Source organism: Pseudophryne corroboree, chromosome 6 (assembly GCF_028390025.1).
Source record: "Pseudophryne corroboree isolate aPseCor3 chromosome 6, aPseCor3.hap2, whole genome shotgun sequence".
Lineage (NCBI taxonomy): Eukaryota > Metazoa > Chordata > Amphibia > Anura > Myobatrachidae > Pseudophryne > Pseudophryne corroboree.
Window position 1 is genome coordinate 670,852,045 of NC_086449.1, and position 24,521 is coordinate 670,876,565.

Consider the following 24,521-nt stretch of genomic DNA (forward strand, 5'->3'; position numbering starts at 1 on the left):
TATTCCATACAATCATGTGTATCTCCCTTTGCATTAAATCCTCCTTCCCCATCACTCTCACCTTCCACCCTTTGTGCCTGACCAGGCACACCTGGGAGAAATGTTGCAGGATTTAATGCACTGCATCTCCTTATGGTGATGTTTACTGGGGCCATTAATGCCAATTCCCATCTTGTAAACCTTGCTGATGAGACGTGTCTGGTTTGGGCAGAATTCAATAAGGCAGATACCGCATGTGGTGTATGGATTGTGAGGTTGTGGCCTAGCACGACATCTTCGCTTTTCGTCACTAGCAATGCTATCGCCGCAACGCTACGCAAGCATGTGGGGAGGGATCGCGCTACCGTGTCTAGCTGGGCGCTGTAGTATGCGACTGGCCTGCTGGCGTCACCGTGTTTTTGGGTTAGTACACCTGCTGCGCACCCAGCACTTTCTGTTCCGTATAGTTCAAAGGGTTTCCCATAGTCTGGCATACCTAGTGCTGGTGCCTGCGTTAGGCACTGTTTGAGTCTCTCAAATGCTGTTTCGGATTCGTCTGTATGCGAAATCCGGTCAGGTTTGTTTGAAGAGACCATTTCCTGTAAAGGTAACGCCAATATGGAAAACCCTGGGATCCAGTTACGGCAATACCCACACATTCCTAAAAACGTCCTGATCTGTTGCTGGGTTTGTGGCAGTGTCATGTCTCTAATGGCTTGGATTCTATCAGCGGTCAGGTGTCTCAGTCCTTGTGTTAGACAGTGTCCCAAATATTTTACCTTAGTTTGGCATAATTGTAACTTGTCTTTGGAAACCTTGTGACCTGTGTCTGAAAGATGAAACAGGAGCTGTTTCGTATCCTTCAGAGATGCTTCCAGTGAATCTGAACACAGTAATAAATCGTCCACATACTGTATCAATACTGACCCACTGTCTGGTTGGAAAGACTGTAAACAATCATGCAAAGCCTGAGAAAATATACTTGGACTATCTATGAAACCTTGGGGTAACCGAGTCCACGTGTATTGGACTCCTCTGTATGTGAATGCAAACAAATATTGGCTGTCAGGGTGCAGAGGTACCGAAAAGAAAGCGGAGCAGAGGTCAATAACAGTGAAAAATTTGGCAGTGGGAGGAATTTGCATTAGGATGACAGCTGGATTAGGCACTACGGGGAACTGACTTTCAACTATTTTGTTAATCCCCCTTAGATCCTGCACTAGCCTGTAACCCCTCCCCCCACTCTTTTTAACAGGGAAGATGGGACTATTGGCTGTGCTGGACGTTCTTACCAGAATGCCCTGTTGCAGCAAGCGTTCTATTACTGGGAAAACTCCTAACTCCACCTCTGGCTTCAGAGGATACTGTGGGATTTTTGGAGCTATCCTACCATCTTTTACTTGTACAACTACTGGAGCTACGTTTGCCATTAATCCAGTGTCCTGTCCATCTTTTGTCCAAAGTGACTCTGGTATCTGAGAGGTCATCTCTTCTACTTGGGATGGGTTCCTATTTGTCATAATGGAATGTGACATTAATTTTGATGGGGAGTCTAACATGTCTCGTACCTCCTGAGCGTGATTCTCAGGAATGTCCAAGAATACACCTTCAGGAGTACAATAAATGACGCAACCCATTTTACATAGTAAGTCTCTCCCCAGGAGATTAGTTGGTGCCGATGCAGCCAGCAAAAAGGAATGCTTGGTATGCAAAGGCCCTATTGTAATCTCGGCTGGTTTGCTAACAGGGTAGTGCTGGACTACTCCTGTTACTCCCATGGCTGGAATTGTCCTACCAGTGGTTCTCATGCCCACTGTCGAATTTATCACTGACTTGGCCGCCCCTGTGTCTACAAGAAAGTTTAAAGTTTTACCAGCTACATTGATTGCAATCTCTGGTTCGCTTCCAAGACTGGCAATCAATTTAACTGGCTGCAGATTACAGGTGTGGCCACACCCCTATTGGGTATGCTGACCTCCCTGAATCCCATTGGCAGCAACTACTTGTGGGGGAGTTAGCTGGGAACTACCAGAGGCCTGCCAGTCTCTGTTCGGGGGATATCTTTTTGTTTCCCCTGTATGTGGCTCAAAACTCCGCCTCTGTGGACCCTGCTCCCAATGTCGTGTGTTGTGTTGTTGTCTAGGGGGTTGAAAAGATCTTTGTACATTCTTTGTTCTACATTCTCGTGCAAAGTGTCCCGGTCTGTTACAAGAAAAACATGTTATTACACTTGCCTTACCCACAGGATTCGGTGGTACATACGCAGGCTGCCTTGTGGTCAGCGCCTGTATACTTACGGACATCAACTTATCACTTTGCGACTCCCTGTGTCTAGTGATGTTTTTGTCGTGATCAACAGCAGCCTCTCTCAAGGTGGACACTGACAGACCTCGCCAACATGGTTGTGTGGTCTGTACCCTAGCTTTTAATGTTTCTTTCAAACCATCCATCAGTACAGATACTGCTACTTCTCGATGGTTTGGGTTGGTCTTAATGTCTTCTATACCAGTGTATTTTGCCATTTCTGATAGTGCCCGGTGGAAATATTCTGCTGCCGTTTCGGACTCCTTTTGCTTAATGGAAAATATTTTATTCCATTTAACAACGGCTGGGAAATACTCCTTTAGCTGTAAATTTATCCTTTTTACATTATCCTGGTCGTACACATCTGTAAGCGGTACATCTTTATCTAGTCCACAATCAGCCAAGAATTTAACTGAGTCGACATTGGAAGGTAAGCAAGCTCTTAGCACTATCTGCCAATCCTTATTATTGGGCTCTAAAGTGTTTCCTAGATCCCTGATGTATTTTTGGCTTGCCACTAAATCTTTTCTGGGGTCTGGGAATTCAGACACTATGGTCCTCAATTCCATTCTAGTGAACGGGCAATACATGGCAATGTTCCTGACGGGTGTGGCTCCTGATGCATCTGTTTTCCCATTGGGAACTACTATCACCTTTACAGGAGCAATTCTAACAGCCTCATTCTGCGTAGATTCTACAACTTGTGGTACAATTGTTTCAGTGTAATGCATGGTGCCGTACTTACCCGTTGACACGACCTCACCTATCCCTCCGCTAGGGGCCTTAACTAATCTCGTGGGTGGTGCAGTTCCTACTGTGGTTTCTGATATGGTGGCCGCTAGAGAGAGCGCTGAAATTGTTGCCGAATCTTCTTCTTGATCACACTCCTGAGGAAGGTTCAAAACAGGGTACATCTTGCACGGGTTAATACTTGCATGAGTTATTTGGTTAACATCATTAACATTTACAGGGTTACTAAGAGTTTGTGTTTTACAACCCAGTGCGTTTCTCTCCGTAATCAGCTTCTCTCCTGCAATGTATGGTGGAGGTGGAGCTGTGGCTATCAGCTTCCTGACTGCCCCAGATCCCGCCGCCAGAGCCAAACCTCTCTGTATCTCACCTTCCTGGTGCCATAACTGTAAGTAATCATGATGCTGAATTCGTCTCTTTGTTGATTTTACGAGACATATCCTCCTCCTTAAATTTTGTAACACGTCTGGACTGAAGCTACCTATTCTTGGGAATTTGTCCCTGTCTTGTACAGTCATTCTCTCCCATTCATCACATAAAGATTCGGTGTGACTTCCATATTTTTCACACATTACATATCGTGCCGACCCAACTGGTCGGTTCACAGAATCAACCTGAACCAGGGTTGATCGCCCCCTACCTGAGCAACTGGCCCCCATAGTCTGCAGGTGTTGCTTAGTCCTCCTTGGATTTCTGTATCAAGGTTTTCAGCAAGCCTTTACAGACAACCAAATTACTCCACAGTAGGCCGGCGGTGGCGGTTTACCGAGTACCCCACTCACTCGCCCACCTCGACCAATACGACCTGATCACACCGATATGGTGCTGGCGTACTCGATACAGGGCCCCTATGGAACCTTCAGTTTACTGGAACATATGAGGGTTACCCGCAGGACACTTACTCTTTCCAGTAAAGGTGGGGTTGTTAGATAGTTCCTGAGTGACCAGCGAACTTCCCTTCCAAAAATAAAAAATTACACAAATCACGTCAGAATGTACAGATAGCGTTTGTGACCACTTTACTCTAATGGTATTAGGTCAGATTACTAACTACTGCACACAATTACGTGTGGTCCAATCGTTCAGTACATAAGCACTATTTGTTATGTACTGAGAGATCAATGGAATCGATGTTTCCGGCCGCGATTCCTTCAGCAAGAGCTTATGGCCTATATGGGTTCTGCACCAACACCCCAGGCGTTGTGCCACTGGACTTTTATAGCGGACCTCTTTAGTACCTTACGACCTCCTGGTCTTGTTACCTTCTGTTAATGACCTCCTGGTCTGTTACCTTATGGTCCGCTATACTCTAATGCTCAAATATTATTTAACCAGGGATGCCTCCCTAGCCACCGTATATGTCACTTACACGTGTGTCCCTTGACGAGTACCCGACTTTCCTTTTGGTTCCACCTTAAAGTTATATAAACTTTTGTATACAAAACCACACTCACTCAACACATGTACACTTTTGTTTCTATATCTATTTCTGCGCAGAAATTGTCTTCAGTCCAACAGTGTTACTAATTAGGAGCAGGATCTGTTAAACTAAGTTTCAGATTTTTAAAAAAATAGATTTGCGTTATTTACCGCGTCGCGTTATTTACCGCTGTGCGTTACTTATCGCCTTTGCGCTAATTATCGCTTTGCGCTAATTCAACTTTTCGTGACTTGAGCTACGTGGGCGTAACCAGACGCTACGTTGCGTAATGTACGCTGCGTGCGTCTGCCGTTTGGATTGCGTACGCAAGTCTTTTGTTAGGGACACGTGTACGCAAAACAAAGATCCACCGTAACACAATTTCTACCTTTATCAATGTAGATGATCCCTGATCATCTACCGCACACCACACTGACTGTCTTATCTCCCAGACAAGCCGTGTGTTGGTCTATACTTTAACTATTACCTCTACTATGAAATAACAGCAAATCTCTTTTTGCACTTTCTATCAACTATAAAACTTGGCAAACAGGAATAGTGATATACGAAATTTGAAAAAGAAATACAGATAAATGTATGCGTGCGTGTATACGCAAGACAGAAGAAAAATAAAACAGTTTTAAAAGACACAAGCGTTTTGTTCTTACTTCCGGTTCCCGGATTCCTTCAGCACTCTTTATCTAAGCGAAGCAGACGCTTATCCAATCAGCACTGCAAGGAATATGATCCCGCCCTTTGCTGATGGATAATGTCTGCTGATCTACCTAGTGCAGATATGAGAAGGATAGGACGAGTCCCCAATTGACAATGCTAAATTCCCTTGTCGTATAAACAACCCTTTATGAAGCTAAGAACACTGTACGCTGTTTACTTAAGAAGTACCGTAATGGTACGCTAGTTGCGTAACGATCGCTCAGCCGTAGGCGAGACGCTCAAGCGTCACGTTCGCTCACGGCCCAGCAATCACAGGACACGTTATTGGCTATGACTAGAGTAATGATTCGCTATGGCGTAGCGGACGCTCGAGACCACGAGGAGATCACCAGCGGCGCAGACGCTCACAACGCTATACCTTTATGTCTAAACCTTATACCAATGAAATACACGGAATACCTTAATGTGAATACAGGGTGTAAGTGCAACCTTGTGTAACCTGACTAACTACAAAGCTGCTTGAGCGTCACCGACGCTCAAGTGAACACTTAACACTATAGAAAATACACAGATACTGGTTTAGGTTCCAAAGCCTATTAACTGTATTATATCTAGTATACTTGTAAAAAGGGGATAACAGTACAAATGATACACTACAATATAACAGAGACTTCCTAACCACAGAACTAAACAATACTATCTAATACAATACAATACTGGTCTAGGGGAGATACGAGAGAGAGAGAGAGGGGAAAGAGAGAGAGGGAGACGGAGAGAGATGAGAGAAATTGGCTCACAGAAAGACAATGATAACGGAGAGAAACTTACGCACAAGGGTAAACGATCGCATGCGCCTGGACATCCAGCACCCGATTTTCAGCAATGAGAACCGTTGAAGAGTGAGAGCTGGATGTGGTCGGCCTGCCTATTTATGCCCCACACACAATGCAATCCTACAGTCCCTACAATCCCATTGTCCATTGGATGAAGGAATTCGACCCTGTATCACAACAAAAGGTCATAGGGTGATTCATACAGGTGGGCTGTGACGATTTCAAACAGCTCAGGTGGGTGGGGAACTAGGTTTCCCGCCGCATACCTGAGTATGAGTAAATAGTAGAAATGGACATAAACTTCTTATGTCCATAACTATTCGCACGAGCGATTAATACGCTCCAAACCAACACCGGAATATTGCTAATTAAATACTCTTCCGATGGGTACCAAACACTGCTGTATGATTCCTGTTAGACCCTTCGTACGATACAAAGAGGGATTCCTTAGCTCAGGGACCTTCTATATTAACCAAACTTTCAGAAACTATCAAAGGGACCATGATCTATAAACTACATTAATTGTGAAAATATGTAACGAATGAGTCGCACGCTACGACTACATAAACTCTACCGTAAATACGCATACCGCGCCTGCGAGTGCCCGCTATTGCGGGTATGCGCCTTCACGGGAGAGCGTACGCATGCGCAGCACGGACCAGTGTGCGGTGCAAATATGGCAACGTGCATAGAGACATTTTTCTGACTTTGACAAAAGGGACAAACATGCGCGCGCCGCCAAAAAGGGGGTGGTGGCTTCGTTTAAATGGGTGTGGCTTCGCATAAAGGGGCGTGGCATTGCAGGAAAAGACTACCTTATACCCCAGTTTTGCAACCTGCACGCCCAGACGTTAGCCACCACAGGAAAGAAAAATAATCCTGATTCATGCCCCTTACATTATTTGTCATTTTTCCTCCTTATAGTAATGCCCAGTATACATTATGCCACATACTGCAAAGGCCCTCAGACATTATGCCACACACAATAATGCACATGACACAATATGCACACACTGTAATGCCCCCGACACATTATGCCACACACCGTAATGCCTGTGACACATTATGACAGGAATCGCAATGCCCGTTATACATTATGCTACACACTGCAATGCCCCTGATACATTATAGCACATACAATGTCTGTGACACAGTATGACACACACCGCAATGATCCTGAGACATTATACCACATACCACAATGCCCGTTATATAGTATACAACACACCGTAATGCCTGACACATTATGACACACACCGCAATGTCTGTGATACATTATGCCACACACCGTAATGCCCATTACACATTAAGTTCTACAGTAAGGCTTCTAATTACTTTTAAGTTACCTGCTCATTGCCAGGGGTTTCATGCTCTCGGTTCCATGCACGGTGCCAGGGATTTTCATGCTCAGGGTGTCATGCTCGTTGCCAGGGGTTTCATGCACTGGGTGTCATGCTCGTTGCTAGGGGGTAGTGCTTGTTGCTAGGGCCATGATCCCAGTGCCACATATGCCCCCAGTGCCAGATATTCCCCCACAGTGCCAGGTACATGCCCCCAGTGCCAAATATAACCCCCCCCCCCCCCCCCAGTGCCACATATGGAAATTTTGTGTTGCCAGATTGGCTCAGATCAGGGAAACGGAGGCTATGTTTATCCTATATGCTCCCAACAAGACTGGGGTTCCTGCTTCCAGGCAGACCATTGCACGCTGGATCTGTAATACGATTAAGCTTGCTCGTTTTACGGCTGAATTGCCGTTACCGAAATCGGTGAAGGCCCATTCTACCAGGAAGGTGGGCTCATCCTGGGCGGCTGCCCGAGGGGTCTCGTTTTATAGCCTTGCAAGAGCAGCCACTTGGTCGGGTTCGAACAAGTTTGCAAATATTCTACAAGTTTGATACCCTGGCTGATGAGGACCTCTTGTTTGGGCAATCGTGATGTAGAGTCGTCCGCACTCTCCCGCACGTTCTAGAGCTTTCGTATAGACCCCATGGTACTTTTGGGGTCCCCAGCATCCTCTGGGACGTATGAGAAAATAGGATTTTAATACCTACCGGTAAATCCTTTTCTCTTAGTCCGTAGAGGATGCTGGGTAACCGTCCCAGTGCATACTGTATCTGCAGTTAATGGTTATGGTTACACTCATGTTGTGTTTCGTTTCAGTCAGTCTGTTGCTGACGTTATTCATGCCATGGCATGCGGTATACTATTATTGGTTGTGTTTACACACAGGTTGTGTTACATTTTCGGTCAGCATATTGCTGTATATTTTTTCATGCCGTCGGCTGGTGTTCTATTGAATGCCACGTTCTACAACATGTTTGAGGTGTCAGCTGGTATGACGCTCACCGTGTTTGAACAATAAATTCTTTCCTCGAAATGTCCGTCTCCCTGGGCACAGTTCTATAACTGGAGTCTGGAGGAGGGGCATAGAGGGAGGAGCCAGTTCACACCCATTCAAAGTCTTAAAGTGCCCATGTCTCCTGCGGATCCCGTCTATACCCCATGGTCCTTTTGGAGTCCCCAGCATCCTCTACGGACTAAGAGAAAAGGATTTACCGGTAGGTATTAAAATCCTATTTATTTTTAATCTTAATTAAATGCTGTATCCTTAGATGTTTTTTCCGCTAGGAATTGAATCCATTTTTAAACTTATTTATTGAGTCCACCATTACTACCTTCTCTGGTAAAGAATTCCAAATCTTTACTGTTCTTACTGTGAAGAACCCTTTTCTCCATTGTGTATGGAATTTTTTTTCTTTAATTTCAGGGGGTGTCCTCGTGTCCTATGTAGTGTTTTTTTGGTAAATAAATCGTTTGATAAATCCTTGTATTGTCCCTTAATGTATTTATAAATATTAATAATGTCCCCTCTCAGTCGCCTCTTTTCCAGTGTAAACAAATCTAACCTTTTAAATCTTTCCTCATAATCCAGTGCCTCTAACCCCTTAACCAGTTTGGTGGCTCGACTCTGAACCTTTTCGAACTCCAAGATGTCTTTTTTATAGTGAGGTTCCCAGAACTGTACACAATATTCCAGGTGTGGGCGCATCAATGATTTATACAACTCAACATGGCTGGCTCTCTGTGTATGTAAACAGCTTGATCAGGTGCCCGCATAGCATGTAGCAACTGCAATATATACAGGAAACCACCACACTCGCCATACCCAGAAATGGGGTACACACTAGAGATGAGCGGGTTCGGTTTCTCTGAATCCGAACCCGCCCGAACGTCATGTTTTTTTTCACGGGTCCGAGCGACTCGGATCTTCCCGCCTTGCTCGGTTAACCCGAGCGCGCCCGAACGTCATCATGACGCTGTCGGATTCTCGCGAGGCTCGGATTCTATCGCGAGACTCGGATTCTATATAAGGAGCCGCGCGTCGCCGCCATTTTCACACGTGCATTGAGATTGATAGGGAGAGGACGTGGCTGGCGTCCTCTCCATTTAGATTAGGGTTGAGAGAGAGAGAGAGAGATTGACCTGAGGCTGTGATACTGTAGAAGAGAGTGCAGAGTTTAGTGACTGACGACCACAGTGACCACCAGACAGTGCAGTTGTTTGTTTTATTTAATATATCCGTTCTCTGCCTGAAAAAAACGATACACACAGTGACTCAGTCACATACCATATCTGTGTGCACTGCTCAGCCCAGTGTGCTGCATCAATGTATATATATATCTGACTGTGCTCAGCTCACACAGCTTATAATTGTGGGGGAGACTGGGGAGCACTGCAGTGCCAGTTATAGGTTATAGCAGGAGCCAGGAGTACATAATATTATATTAAAATTAAACAGTGCACACTTTTGCTGCAGGAGTGCCACTGCCAGTGTGACTAGTGACCAGTGACCTGACCACCAGTATATATAATATTAGTAGTATACTATCTCTTTATCAACCAGTCTATATTAGCAGCAGACACAGTACAGTGCGGTAGTTCACGGCTGTGGCTACCTCTGTGTCGGCACTCGGCAGCCCGTCCATAATTGTATATACCACCTAACCGTGGTTTTTTTTTCTTTCTTTATAGTCATACTAGTTACGAGTATACTATCTCTTTATCAACCAGTCTATATTAGCAGCAGACACAGTACAGTGCGGTAGTTCACGGCTGTGGCTACCTCTGTGTCGGCACTCGGCAGCCCGTCCATAATTGTATATACCACCTAACCGTGGTTTTTTTTTCTTTCTTTATACATACATACTAGTTACGAGTATACTATCTCTTTATCAACCAGTCTATATATTAGCAGCAGACACAGTACAGTGCGGTAGTTCACGGCTGTGGCTACCTCTGTGTCGGCACTCGGCAGCCCGTCCATAATTGTATATACCACCTAACCGTGGTTTTTTTTTTCTTTCTTTATAGTCATACTAGTTACGAGTATACTATCTCTTTATCAACCAGTCTATATTAGCAGCAGACACAGTACAGTGCGGTAGTTCACGGCTGTGGCTACCTCTGTGTCGGCACTCGGCAGCCCGTCCATAATTGTATATACCACCTAACCGTGGTTTTTTTTTCTTTCTTTATACATACATACTAGTTACGAGTATACTATCTCTTTATCAACCAGTCTATATATTAGCAGCAGACACAGTACAGTGCGGTAGTTCACGGCTGTGGCTACCTCTGTGTCGGCACTCGGCAGCCCGTCCATAATTGTATATACCACCTAACCGTGGTTTTTTTTTCTTTCTTTATAGTCATACTAGTTACGAGTATACTATCTCTTTATCAACCAGTCTATATTAGCAGCAGACACAGTACAGTGCGGTAGTTCACGGCTGTGGCTACCTCTGTGTCGGCACTCGGCAGCCCGTCCATAATTGTATATACCACCTAACCGTGGTTTTTTTTTCTTTCTTTATACATACATACTAGTTACGAGTATACTATCTCTTTATCAACCAGTCTATATATTAGCAGCAGACACAGTACAGTGCGGTAGTTCACGGCTGTGGCTACCTCTGTGTCGGCACTCGGCAGCCCGTCCATAATTGTATATACCACCTAACCGTGGTTTTTTTTTCTTTCTTTATACATACATACTAGTTACGAGTATACTATCTCTTTATCAACCAGTCTATATTAGCAGCAGACACAGTACAGTGCGGTAGTTCACGGCTGTGGCTACCTCTGTGTCGGCACTCGGCAGCCCGTCCATAATTGTATATACCACCTAACCGTGGTTTTTTTTTCTTTCTTTATACATACATACTAGTTACGAGTATACTATCTCTTTATCAACCAGTCTATATATTAGCAGCAGACACAGTACAGTGCGGTAGTTCACGGCTGTGGCTACCTCTGTGTCGGCACTCGGCAGCCCGTCCATAATTGTATATACCACCTAACCGTGGTTTTTTTTTCTTTCTTTATAGTCATACTAGTTACGAGTATACTATCTCTTTATCAACCAGTCTATATTAGCAGCAGACACAGTACAGTGCGGTAGTTCACGGCTGTGGCTACCTCTGTGTCGGCACTCGGCAGCCCGTCCATAATTGTATATACCACCTAACCGTGGTTTTTTTTTCTTTCTTTATACATACATACTAGTTACGAGTATACTATCTCTTTATCAACCAGTCTATATATTAGCAGCAGACACAGTACAGTGCGGTAGTTCACGGCTGTGGCTACCTCTGTGTCGGCACTCGGCAGCCCGTCCATAATTGTATATACCACCTAACCGTGGTTTTTTTTTCTTTCTTTATAGTCATACTAGTTACGAGTATACTATCTCTTTATCAACCAGTCTATATTAGCAGCAGACACAGTACAGTGCGGTAGTTCACGGCTGTGGCTACCTCTGTGTCGGCACTCGGCAGCCCGTCCATAATTGTATATACCACCTAACCGTGGTTTTTTTTTCTTTCTTTATACATACATACTAGTTACGAGTATACTATCTCTTTATCAACCAGTCTATATATTAGCAGCAGACACAGTACAGTGCGGTAGTTCACGGCTGTGGCTACCTCTGTGTCGGCACTCGGCAGCCCGTCCATAATTGTATATACCACCTAACCGTGGTTTTTTTTTCTTTCTTTATAGTCATACTAGTTACGAGTATACTATCTCTTTATCAACCAGTCTATATTAGCAGCAGACACAGTACAGTGCGGTAGTTCATGGCTGTGGCTACCTCTGTGTCGGCACTCGGCAGCCCGTCCATAATTGTATATACCACCTAACCGTGGTTTTTTTTTCTTTCTTTATACATACATACTAGTTACGAGTATACTATCTCTTTATCAACCAGTCTATATATTAGCAGCAGACACAGTACAGTGCGGTAGTTCACGGCTGTGGCTACCTCTGTGTCGGCACTCGGCAGCCCGTCCATAATTGTATATACCACCTAACGTGGTTTTTTTTTCTTTCTTTATAGTCATACTAGTTACGAGTATACTATCTCTTTATCAACCAGTCTATATTAGCAGCAGACACAGTACAGTGCGGTAGTTCACGGCTGTGGCTACCTCTGTGTCGGCACTCTGCAGCCCGTCCATAATTGTATATACCACCTAACCGTGGTTTTTTTTTCTTTCTTTATACATACATACTAGTTACGAGTATACTATCTCTTTATCAACCAGTCTATATATTAGCAGCAGACACAGTACAGTGCGGTAGTTCACGGCTGTGGCTACCTCTGTGTCGGCACTCGGCAGCCCGTCCAAAATTGTATATACCACCTAACCGTGGTTTTTTTTTCTTTCTTTATACATACATACTAGTTACGAGTATACTATCTCTTTATCAACCAGTCTATATTAGCAGCAGACACAGTACAGTGCGGTAGTTCACGGCTGTGGCTACCTCTGTGTCGGCACTCGGCAGCCCGTCCATAATTGTATATACCACCTAACCGTGGTTTTTTTTTCTTTCTTTATACATACATACTAGTTACGAGTATACTATCTCTTTATCAACCAGTCTATATATTAGCAGCAGACACAGTACAGTGCGGTAGTTCACGGCTGTGGCTACCTCTGTGTCGGCACTCGGCAGCCCGTCCATAATTGTATATACCACCTAACCGTGGTTTTTTTTTCTTTCTTTATACATACATACTAGTTACGAGTATACTATCTCTTTATCAACCAGTCTATATATTAGCAGCAGACACAGTACAGTGCGGTAGTTCACGGCTGTGGCTACCTCTGTGTCGGCACTCGGCAGCCCGTCCATAATTGTATATACCACCTAACCGTGGTTTTTTTTCTTTCTTTATACATACATACTAGTTACGAGTATACTATCTCTTTATCAACCAGTCTATATATTAGCAGCAGACACAGTACAGTGCGGTAGTTCACGGCTGTGGCTACCTCTGTGTCGGCACTCGGCAGCCCGTCCATAATTGTATATACCACCTAACCGTGGTTTTTTTTTCTTTCTTTATACATACATACTAGTTACGAGTATACTATCTCTTTATCAACCAGTCTATATATTAGCAGCAGACACAGTACAGTGCGGTAGTTCACGGCTGTGGCTACCTCTGTGTCGGCACTCGGCAGCCCGTCCATAATTGTATACTAGTATCCAATCCATCCATCTCCATTGTTTACCTGAGGTGCCTTTTAGTTGTGCCTATTAAAATATGGAGAACAAAAATGTTGAGGTTCCAAAATTAGGGAAAGATCAAGATCCACTTCCACCTCGTGCTGAAGCTGCTGCCACTAGTCATGGCCGAGACGATGAAATGCCAGCAACGTCGTCTGCCAAGGCCGATGCCCAATGTCATAGTACAGAGCATGTCAAATCCAAAACACCAAATATCAGTAAAAAAAGGACTCCAAAACCTAAAATAAAATTGTCGGAGGAGAAGCGTAAACTTGCCAATATGCCATTTACCACACGGAGTGGCAAGGAACGGCTGAGGCCCTGGCCTATGTACATGGCTAGTGGTTCAGCTTCACATGAGGATGGAAGCACTCAGCCTCTCGCTAGAAAAATGAAAAGACTAAAGCTGGCAAAAGCAGTAGCACCGCAAAGAACTGTGCGTTCTTCGAAATCCCAAATCCACAAGGTGAGTCCGACTCCAATTGTGTCGGTTGCGATGCCTGACCTTCCCAACACTGGACGTGAAGAGCATGCGCCTTCCACCATTTGCACGCCCCCTGCAAGTGATGGAAGGAGCACCCGCAGTCCAGTTCCTGATAGTCAGATTGAAGATGTCAGTGTTGAAGTACACCAGGATGAGGAGGATATGGGTGTTGCTGGCGCTGGGGAGGAAATTGACCAGGAGGATTCTGATGGTGAGGTGGTTTGTTTAAGTCAGGCACCCGGGGAGACACCTGTTGTCCGTGGTAGGAATATGGCCGTTGACATGCCAGGTGAAAATACCAAAAAAATCAGCTCTTCGGTGTGGAAGTATTTCACCAGAAATGCGGACAACAGGTGTCAAGCCGTGTGTTCCCTTTGTCAAGCTGTAATAAGTAGGGGTAAGGACGTTAACCACCTCGGAACATCCTCCCTTATACGTCACCTGCAGCGCATTCATAATAAGTCAGTGACAAGTTCAAAAACTTTGGGTGACAGCGGAAGCAGTCCACTGACCAGTAAATCCCTTCCTCTTGTAACCAAGCTCACGCAAACCACCCCACCAACTCCCTCAGTGTCAATTTCCTCCTTCCCCAGGAATGCCAATAGTCCTGCAGGCAATGTCACTGGCAATTCTGACGAGTCCTCTCCTGCCTGGGTTTCCTCCGATGCATCCTTGCGTGTAACGCCTACTGCTGCTGGCGCTGCTGTTGTTGCTGCTGGGAGTCGATGGTCATCCCAGAGGGGAAGCCGTAAGCCCACTTGTACTACTTCCAGTAAGCAATTGACTGTTCAACAGTCCTTTGCGAGGAAGATGAAATATCACAGCAGTCATCCTGCTGCAAAGCGGATAACTGAGGCCTTGACAACTATGTTGGTGTTAGACGTGCGTCCGGTATCCGCCGTTAGTTCACAGGGAACTAGACAATTTATTGAGGCAGTGTGCCCCCGTTACCAAATACCATCTAGGTTCCACTTCTCTAGGCAGGCGATACCGAGAATGTACACGGACGTCAGAAAAAGACTCACCAGTGTCCTAAAAAATGCAGTTGTACCCAATGTCCACTTAACCACGGACATGTGGACAAGTGGAGCAGGGCAGGGTCAGGACTATATGACTGTGACAGCCCACTGGGTAGATGTATGGACTCCCGCCGCAAGAACAGCAGCGGCAGCACCAGTAGCAGCATCTCGCAAACGCCAACTCTTTCCTAGGCAGGCTACGCTTTGTATCACCGCTTTCCAGAATACGCACACAGCTGAAAACCTCTTACGGCAACTGAGGAAGATCATCGCGGAATGGCTTACCCCAATTGGACTCTCCTGTGGATTTGTGGCATCGGACAACGCCAGCAATATTGTGTGTGCATTAAATATGGGCAAATTCCAGCACGTCCCATGTTTTGCACATACCTTGAATTTGGTGGTGCAGAATTTTTTAAAAAACGACAGGGGCGTGCAAGAGATGCTGTCGGTGGCCAGAAGAATTGCGGGATACTTTCGGCGTACAGGCACCACGTACAGAAGACTGGAGCACCACCAAAAACTACTGAACCTGCCCTGCCATCATCTGAAGCAAGAAGTGGTAACGAGGTGGAATTCAACCCTCTATATGCTTCAGAGGTTGGAGGAGCAGCAAAAGGCCATTCAAGCCTATACAATTGAGCACGATATAGTAGGTGGAATGCACCTGTCTCAAGCGCAGTGGAGAATGATTTCAACGTTGTGCAAGGTTCTGATGCCCTTTGAACTTGCCACACGTGAAGTCAGTTCAGACACTGCCAGCCTGAGTCAGGTCATTCCCCTCATCAGGCTTTTGCAGAAGAAGCTGGAGACATTGAAGGAGGAGCTAACACGGAGCGATTCCGCTAGGCATGTGGGACTTGTGGATGGAGCCCTTAATTCGCTTAACAAGGATTCACGGGTGGTCAATCTGTTGAAATCAGAGCACTACATTTTGGCCACCGTGCTCGATCCTAGATTTAAAGCCTACCTTGGATCTCTCTTTCCGGCAGACACAAGTCTGCTGGGGTTGAAAGACCTGCTGGTGACAAAATTGTCAAGTCAAGCGGAACGCGACCTGTCAACATCTCCTCCTTCACATTCTCCCGCAACTGGGGGTGCGAGGAAAAGGCTCAGAATTCCGAGCCCACCCGCTGGCGGTGATGCAGGGCAGTCTGGAGCGACTGCTGATGCTGACATCTGGTCCGGACTGAAGGACCTGACAACGATTACGGACATGTCGTCTACTGTCACTGCATATGATTCTCTCAACATTGATAGAATGGTGGAGGATTATATGAGTGACCGCATCCAAGTAGGCACGTCACACAGTCCGTACTTATACTGGCAGGAAAAAGAGGCAATTTGGAGGCCCTTGCACAAACTGGCTTTATTCTACCTAAGTTGCCCTCCCACAAGTGTGTACTCCGAAAGAGTGTTTAGTGCCGCCGCTCACCTTGTCAGCAATCGGCGTACGAGGTTACATCCAGAAAATGCGGAGAAGATGATGTTCATTAAAATGAATTATAATCAATTCCTCCGCGGAGACATTGACCAGCAGCAATTGCCTCCACAAAGTACACAGGGAGCTGAGATGGTGGATTCCAGTGGGGACGAATTGATAATCTGTGAGGAGGGGGATGTACACGGTGATATATCGGAGGGTGATGATGAGGTGGACATCTTGCCTCTGTAGAGCCAGTTTGTGCAAGGAGAGATTAATTGCTTCTTTTTTGGGGGGGGTCCAAACCAACCCGTCATATCAGTCACAGTCGTGTGGCAGACCCTGTCACTGAAATGATGGGTTGGTTAAAGTGTGCATGTCCTGTTTTGTTTATACAACATAAGGGTGGGTGGGAGGGCCCAAGGACAATTCCATCTTGCACCTCTTTTTTCTTTTCTTTTTCTTTGCGTCATGTGCTGTTTGGGGAGGGTTTTTTGGAAGGGACATCCTGCGTGACACTGCAGTGCCACTCCTAGATGGGCCCGGTGTTTGTGTCGGCCACTAGGGTCGCTTATCTTACTCACACAGCTACCTCATTGCGCCTCTTTTTTTCTTTGCGTCATGTGCTGTTTGGGGAGGGTTTTTTGGAAGGGACATCCTGCGTGACACTGCAGTGACACTCCTAGATGGGCCCGGTGTTTGTGTCGGCCACTAGGGTCGCTTATCTTACTCACACAGCTACCTCATTGCGCCTCTTTTTTTCTTTGCGTCATGTGCTGTTTGGGGAGGGTTTTTTGGAAGGGACATCCTGCGTGACACTGCAGTGCCACTCCTAGATGGGCCCGGTGTTTGTGTCGGCCACTAGGGTCGCTAATCTTACTCACACAGCTACCTCATTGCGCCTCTTTTTTTCTTTGCGTCATGTGCTGTTTGGGGAGGGTTTTTTGGAAGGGCCATCCTGCGTGACACTGCAGTGCCACTCCTAGATGGGCCCGGTGTTTGTGTCGGCCACTAGGGTCGCTTATCTTACTCACACAGCGACCTCGGTGCAAATTTTAGGACTAAAAATAATATTGTGAGGTGTGAGGTATTCAGAATAGACTGAAAATGAGTGGAAATTATGGTTTTTGAGGTTAATAATACTTTGGGATCAAAATGACCGCCAAATTCTATGATTTAAGCTGTTTTTTAGGTTTTTTGGAAAAAAACACCCGAATCCAAAACACACCCGAATCCGACAAAAAAAATTCGGTGAGGTTTTGCCAAAACGCGGTCGAACCCAAAACACGGCCGCGGAACCGAACCCAAAACCAAAACACAAAACCCGAAAAATTTCCGGCGCTCATCTCTAGTACACACCTGCACTCACCAATCCCGGGGCGTCCAAAGGAAGCATCCTGAGAGGTGAAGGTATCAAAGACATAAGGGGTATATTCAATTAGCAGTGATAATGGACTTTTCACGTGAAAAGTCCGGTTTTCGGGTGAAAAAACTGACTTTTCACGTGAAACGCAATTACAGCCTATTCAATTATCCTGGAAAATTTATTGGTGATAATTTTTTCACTAATTTCACTTCACCTTCTCTGAAGCAGGTGAAAAGTTGGGAAAAGTCACTATTTTAAGGTAAAAATGTTTGGATATGGTACAGAACTCCTGGGACACCCTCCTTAATGACTAATTAGGCACGTTGAAGTTTTTAATTATTTTTAATTGGCCAATAATGACATGTCATTTTTGGGGTGAAAAGGTAAAAAGTGATGGAAATTGGGGTTCAAGGTATGGGACAGGTATATTGGGGTGCTTTATGAGTGGGGCAGGTGTTTTTTAGGCTTGCAGATGGGAGTAATCGGTCTGTTTCCACTTTTTTTTAAAGTACCCTAAAATGACCCAAATATATACTTATACCCATTTTCATGTACCCCAAATTTAATGAGAGCATTTATTTTGCTCAAAAAAACTTGCTTTCTATAATTTTTTTGCATTTAAAAAAAAATGCATATAACAGCCATTTCACACAATTTAAGTCCCCAAAAACTCTCTAATGTGATCTCTAACACACTTCTCTTCTGTTTTCCTGTTAGTTTAGCATTTTTTGGGGTACAGGCTGATTTCTCCATTTTCACCTGCACTTTTCACTGCAAGAATTTTCACGTGAAACCCGGTCAGAATTGAATAGGTCGAAAAACGGAGCGTTTTCGCTGCAAATTTTCGGCCGATTGCCACGAAAAATTGCCGCGAATTTGCGGATAATTGAATACCCTAGACAGAACCTAAGAAACATGTTCACTGAAGACACATTGACAAAAGGTCAACATTGACAAAATATTTACACGGGAAAGGTCGGCACACACAAATGTTGACATGAGTTTTTTAGTTGATTTCGGTGTCATTTATTTCACCAATAAGTGTTTCGCTTCCCCTCACAAGGTTCACTTTGCTCTCTATGCTTTGGGCAAGGTGCCTCGCTGTGCTTGGCACAAGTTACTATTCCCAATTGCAGTCCACATGGATGGTAAAGTATGAAAAAGTAAAACAAAAATTATAAAAGACGAAACCCTCCCTCATGTCGAGGTTTTGGTGTGTCGACCATTGTTAGTGTTGACCTAATGCATAACGACCGTATGGTTCTGACCTATTGGCTGTTGACCTATCATCCGTGTCCCAAAGTTCTCCGGGTACAGATTTTACAGTGTGTCACTGTTTTCATTGGAAAAACAGAAATGTCCTACTTATCAACTGTAGTTACTTTATATTGCAAAATGTTATTTCATTTCCATCTAGACATTGCCTAAAAAGTACCTTATACAAGAAGTGTATTGTGGCAGATCTACAGGAAAAGGATATTAGGATTCTACACTCTTAATAGAAGTTCTTTGTCATAATTCTGAAGAGGCAGGTAATTTTGAGACATAATTTAATTTGTGCTATACAGAAAGTCTTTTTATTATACAGTATCTCTAATATTATCTTTGGGATAGAGAACTTTAAAAACTTCCTTAATGTGTTTGAGGGGATTCCTAGGCATAAATGGCACTATTGACTAATGTTTAAAAAAAATAATGCCAGACAATGATCCTCTGTGAATGTATGAGGTGACAATGCCACAGTGCCTGACAACAGCAAAGTCACTGTGCAGTCATTATTTATTATTATTAATAACCATCTGTAATATTACCTATTTGGTTAAACCAGTTGTTTGTATGGGATGCGTTTAATTTGCCGTCTGTTGGGATCCAGACGTGCAGGATACCAACACCAGAATCCCGACAGCCAACAATGCCCCCAGCCGGAATCCTTGCGCACCAGGGCTATTCAGACTCATGCGACACCCATAGAGCGGGAACAGATCCTGTGGAGAGCACACTGAGCCCCTGAGCCCGCAAGAGTTCTCTTAGCAATCACCCCACTGCTGGAATTCTGTCAGGCCCTTCCGCAGGTAAAACATACTGAGGGCACATAGACTGTAGACACTGTCGAGACATTATGGGTAGAAATTGCATCCGGGGAAAAAGGAATAAAAAAGTTAGTATTGGGTGTATGCTTTAGGCCGCCTGGTATCAACGCATCTGATGAGGAATTGTTACTAAAGCAAATTGAAGAGCAGCAGGAGTAGGAGACATAGTAGTGATGGGAGATTTTAACTATCCAGAGATAAACTGGAAAAACGATTCATGTGATACTGCTAGGGGCAATATGTTTTTAAACACACTTAATGATAACTACTTAGTTCAACTAATTGAGGAACCAACTAGGTACAATGCAATCTTAGACCTGGTATTAACAAACAATGGGGATTTGGTATCAGGTATTATAGTAGGGGAACCCATAGGAAACAGCGACCACAATATGGTCACATTCAATATCAGTTTCCATAAACAGCCCTATACTGGCTCAACTAGGACTCTAAACTTTAGCAAAGCAAATTTTGAAAAGATGAGGGTATTTTTCAGGGATATTGAATGGGAAGGTTTGTTTTTAGGAAAAAATACTACGGAGAAATGGGAGGTACTAAAATTCCTGCTAGCTAAAAATACACTCAAATTTATTCCTACGAGCAGCAAAAAAAGGAATTAATATCATAAACCGATGTGGCTTAACAAAAAGATTAAGGAACTTATGGGCAAGAAAAGGCGAGCATTTAAAAAATACAAATCTGACGGGGAGCAGAGTCATTTCAGCACTATAAGGAATGTAACAAAATATGCAAAAAGGAAATAAGAGCGGCTAAAGTAGAAACTGAAAAACTAGTAGCAAAGGAAAGCAAAGCGAATCCCAAAAAATGATTTAAATACATTAATAGCAAGAGATTAAAGGAGAGTATAGGCCCTTTAAAAGACAAGTTGGGAGTCTTAAGCAAAAATTATAATGACATAGCGGACACACTAAATTAGTTTTTTTCAACAGTATTTACTAGAGAGGTCCCAATTCAGGGACTAACATATAATCTCAATAATGAGAATATCCCACTGATAGGTACTTATTTAAGCGAGGAAGTAGTCTGTGACCGATTAAAACATTTAAAGATTAATAAGTCACCAGGTCCCGATGGTATTCACTCAAGGGTTCTAACAGAGCTTCATTCTGAACTTGCAAAACCGCTATTTTTGATCTTTAAGGATTCAGTAATATCAGGTATGATTCCCAAAGACTGGCGTATAGCGGAAGTAGTGCCTATATTAAAAAAGGGAAGTAAAGCTGAACCAGGTAATTATAGACCAGTCTTACATCTATAGTGGGGAAAGTATTGGAAGGTATTCTAAGAGATAGTATTCAGAAGTTCCTTGAAGTCAATAAGGTCATTAAAAGGAATCAACATGGGTTTATGAAGGACAGATCCTGTCAAACCAACTAACTTGGCTTTTATGAAACAGTAAGCGCAAACCTAGATCAGGGTAAAGAGGTGGATGTAATATTTTTAGATTTTGCCAAAGCGTTCAATACTGTACCACACATGAGACTTATCTACAAGCTACAAGAATCAGGGCTAGGAAGCACAATATGCACTTGGGTCAAAAACTGGTTAGATAATAGGGAGCAGTGCATTGTGGTTAATGGATCTTTTTCAGCTTGGACTGAAGTGCTAAGTTGTGTGCCGCAAGGCTCAGTATTAGGACCGCTATTGTTCAATATTTTCATTAACGACCTAACAGAAGGTCTAGAGAGCATGGTGTCAATTTTTGCAGATGATACCAAATTGTGTAAAGTTATAAATGCGGAGGGGGATGCTGAGTCGCTTCAGAATGACTTATTTAAATTAGAAGCTTGGGCAGCGAAATGGAGAATGCGCTTCAATACAGACAAGTGTAAGGTAATGCACTGTGGTAACAAGAACAAAAATAACACCTACCTACTAAATGGGGTAACATTAGGGGATTCTGTACTGGAAAAGGACTTAGGTGTCCTCATAGATAGCAAACTAAGCAGTAGTACCCAAAGTAGGACTGCAGCAAAGAAGGCTAATAAGATATTAGCATGCATAAAACGGGGAATTGATGCTAGGGACGAGAGTATTATACTCCCGTTATATAAATCACTTGTGAGGCCACACCTTGAATACTGTGTACAATTCTGGGCAACTTACTACAAAAAGGATATCCTGGAGCTAGAAAAGGTTCAAAGGCGGGCGACCAAACTAATTAAGGGTATGGAGACGCTGGAATACGAGGAAAGGCTTGCAAGACTAGGCATGGTTACACTGGAAAAGAGGAGATTAAGAGGGGACATGATAAACATTTACAAATGTATAAGGGGACAATATACAGATCTTGCGCAGGACCTGTTTTTGGTTAGATCAACACAGAGAACTCGTGGACACTCGCTCAGGTTAGAGGAGAGGAGATTCCACACAATACAGCGTAAATGCTTTTTTACGGAAAGAACGATACGTGTTTGTAATTCCCTGCCTGAGGGAGTTGTAATGGCCAACTCAGTCAACACCTTTAAGAATGGGTTAGATAAATTCCTAATGGATAAGGATATCCAGAGTTACGGGGCATAGTCACGCACTATGGTTATTACAAAAAAGAGGGGTTAATCAGAACGGCAGTCAGCAACTTCAGTCAACATTTTATACAAAATAATCGTGCAGAGGAGACCACAAATAGGTTGAACCTGATGGACAATTGTCTTTTTTCAACCTTAGATACTATGTTACTATGTTACCTCGCAGAAACAGAGTTAACAATGGTAAGTCTACCATAACTCTCATTTTCTGCAGCAGGTTACATTGGTTCCCACAGGGAAACATCGGGGATGTCCTAAAGCAGTTCCTCAGGGGAGGGGACGTGCCTTAGCGGGTATGAGAACCTAGCGTCCAAAGGAAGCATTCTGGGAGGCAAAGGTATCAAAGGCATAGAACCTAATCAACGTGTTCACAGAGGACCACGTAGCCACCTTGCACAATTGTTCTGCGGACGCGCCACGGCAAGCCGCCCAAGAAGGTCCAACAGACTGAGTAGAATGGGCATTAATAGCAGCAGGAGCTGGAAGACCAGCCTGCGCATAAGCTTGTGCAATCACCATTCTAATCCATCTGACCAAGGTTTGCTTATTCGCAGGCCAGCCACGTTTGTGAAAACCAAACGTGACAAAAAGGAAGTCTGACCTCCTTATTGAGGCAGTCTTCTCCACATATATACGGAGAGCCCGTACCACATCCAAATACCGCTAGTTGGAGAACAAATCAGAAGAGATAAAGGCCGGAACCACAATCTCTTTAGTTAAGGTGAATAGATGATACCACCTTAGGTAAATAACCTGAGCGAGTTCTAAGAACTTCCTGGTCACAATGAAATATTAGAAAAGTTGGACGACAGGACAATGTGCCTAAGTCCAACACCCGTCTAGCAGAGGTAATAGCCAGTAAAAACAAGACCTTGGCCATGAGCCATTTAAGGTCCACCGTCTCAAGAGGTTCAAATGGAAACTCTTGCAGGGCATTCAGGACAACCGACAGATCCCATGGAGCCACAGGAGGGACATAGGGAGACTGAATCCATAAGACACCCTGAGTGAATGTATGAACATCAGGTATAGGCACAATATTTCTCTGAAACCATACTAACAAGGCAGATATGTGAACCTTGAGGGGGGCCAGACAAAGGCCTAAGTCCAGTGCTCTTTGCAGAAAAGCCAGAATTCTGGAAGTTCTGAATCTGTATGCATCATAATTCTTAGCACACCAGGTGAAGTAAGAATTCCAGACTATGTAATAAATCCAAGCTGAAGCTAGTTTACAGGCTTTAAACATAGTTTGGATGACCGCCTCAGAGAATCCTTTGGCTCTCAGGAGAGATGCTTCAAGAGCCACGCCGTCAAAGCCAGCCTGGCCAGGTCCGGATAAAGAAAAGGGCCCTGTACGAGGAGGTTTGGTCGTTGAGGAAGTAGAAGAGGACGTTCTGTTGATAGACCCTGCAGGTCTGAGAACCAGCGCTGTCTGGGCCACGCTGGAGTGACTAGAAGTACAAATCCTCTTGTTAGAACTTCCGCAGGACCCTGGGCAGGAGTGACACTGGAGGGAACGCGTAGGGAAGCCGAAAGTTACATGGAATTGCCAGTGCATCCACGAACACTGCTTGAGGATCCCTGGTCCTTGATCTGAAGACCGGAACCTTGTGCTCGTGTCGAGATGCCATCAGGTCTACATCTGGTAGGCCCCACTTGTCCACTAGGAGTTGAAAGACTTCTGGATGAAGGCTCCACTTGCCGGCATGACGTCCTGGCAACTGAGAAAGTCCGCTTCCCAGTTTAGGACACCCGGAATGAACACTGCAGATGACGTTCTGCCCAACAAAGTATTTTTGACACTTTCATCATTGCCATGCGGCTTCGAGTGCCGCCTTGATGGTTTATGTATGTCATCGTTGAGTTGTCTGACCGTACTTGAACAGGCCTGTTCTGAGTCAGGCTGAGAGATAGCGCATTGAACACCGCCCACAACTTCAGAATGTTTATTGGGAGGAGTGACACCTCCTTGGTCCAGCGACCCTGAAAAGAGTTTTGCTTCAACACCACACCCCAATCCCTCAGACTGGCATCCGTTGTCAGCA

At 44.5% G+C, this 24,521-nt stretch overlaps 1 long non-coding RNA gene across 1 annotated transcript in view; it reads left to right on the forward strand.

Annotated features, from left to right (window-relative positions):
* The window catches only part of LOC134935567 (uncharacterized), a 108,263-nt gene that overhangs the window by 42,643 nt on the left and 41,099 nt on the right, over window positions 1-24,521 (forward strand). The window contains exon 2 of the long non-coding RNA XR_010180254.1: window positions 19,255-19,369. This is a non-coding gene — a long non-coding RNA (uncharacterized LOC134935567). The remainder of the gene's footprint in view (window positions 1-19,254; window positions 19,370-24,521) is intronic.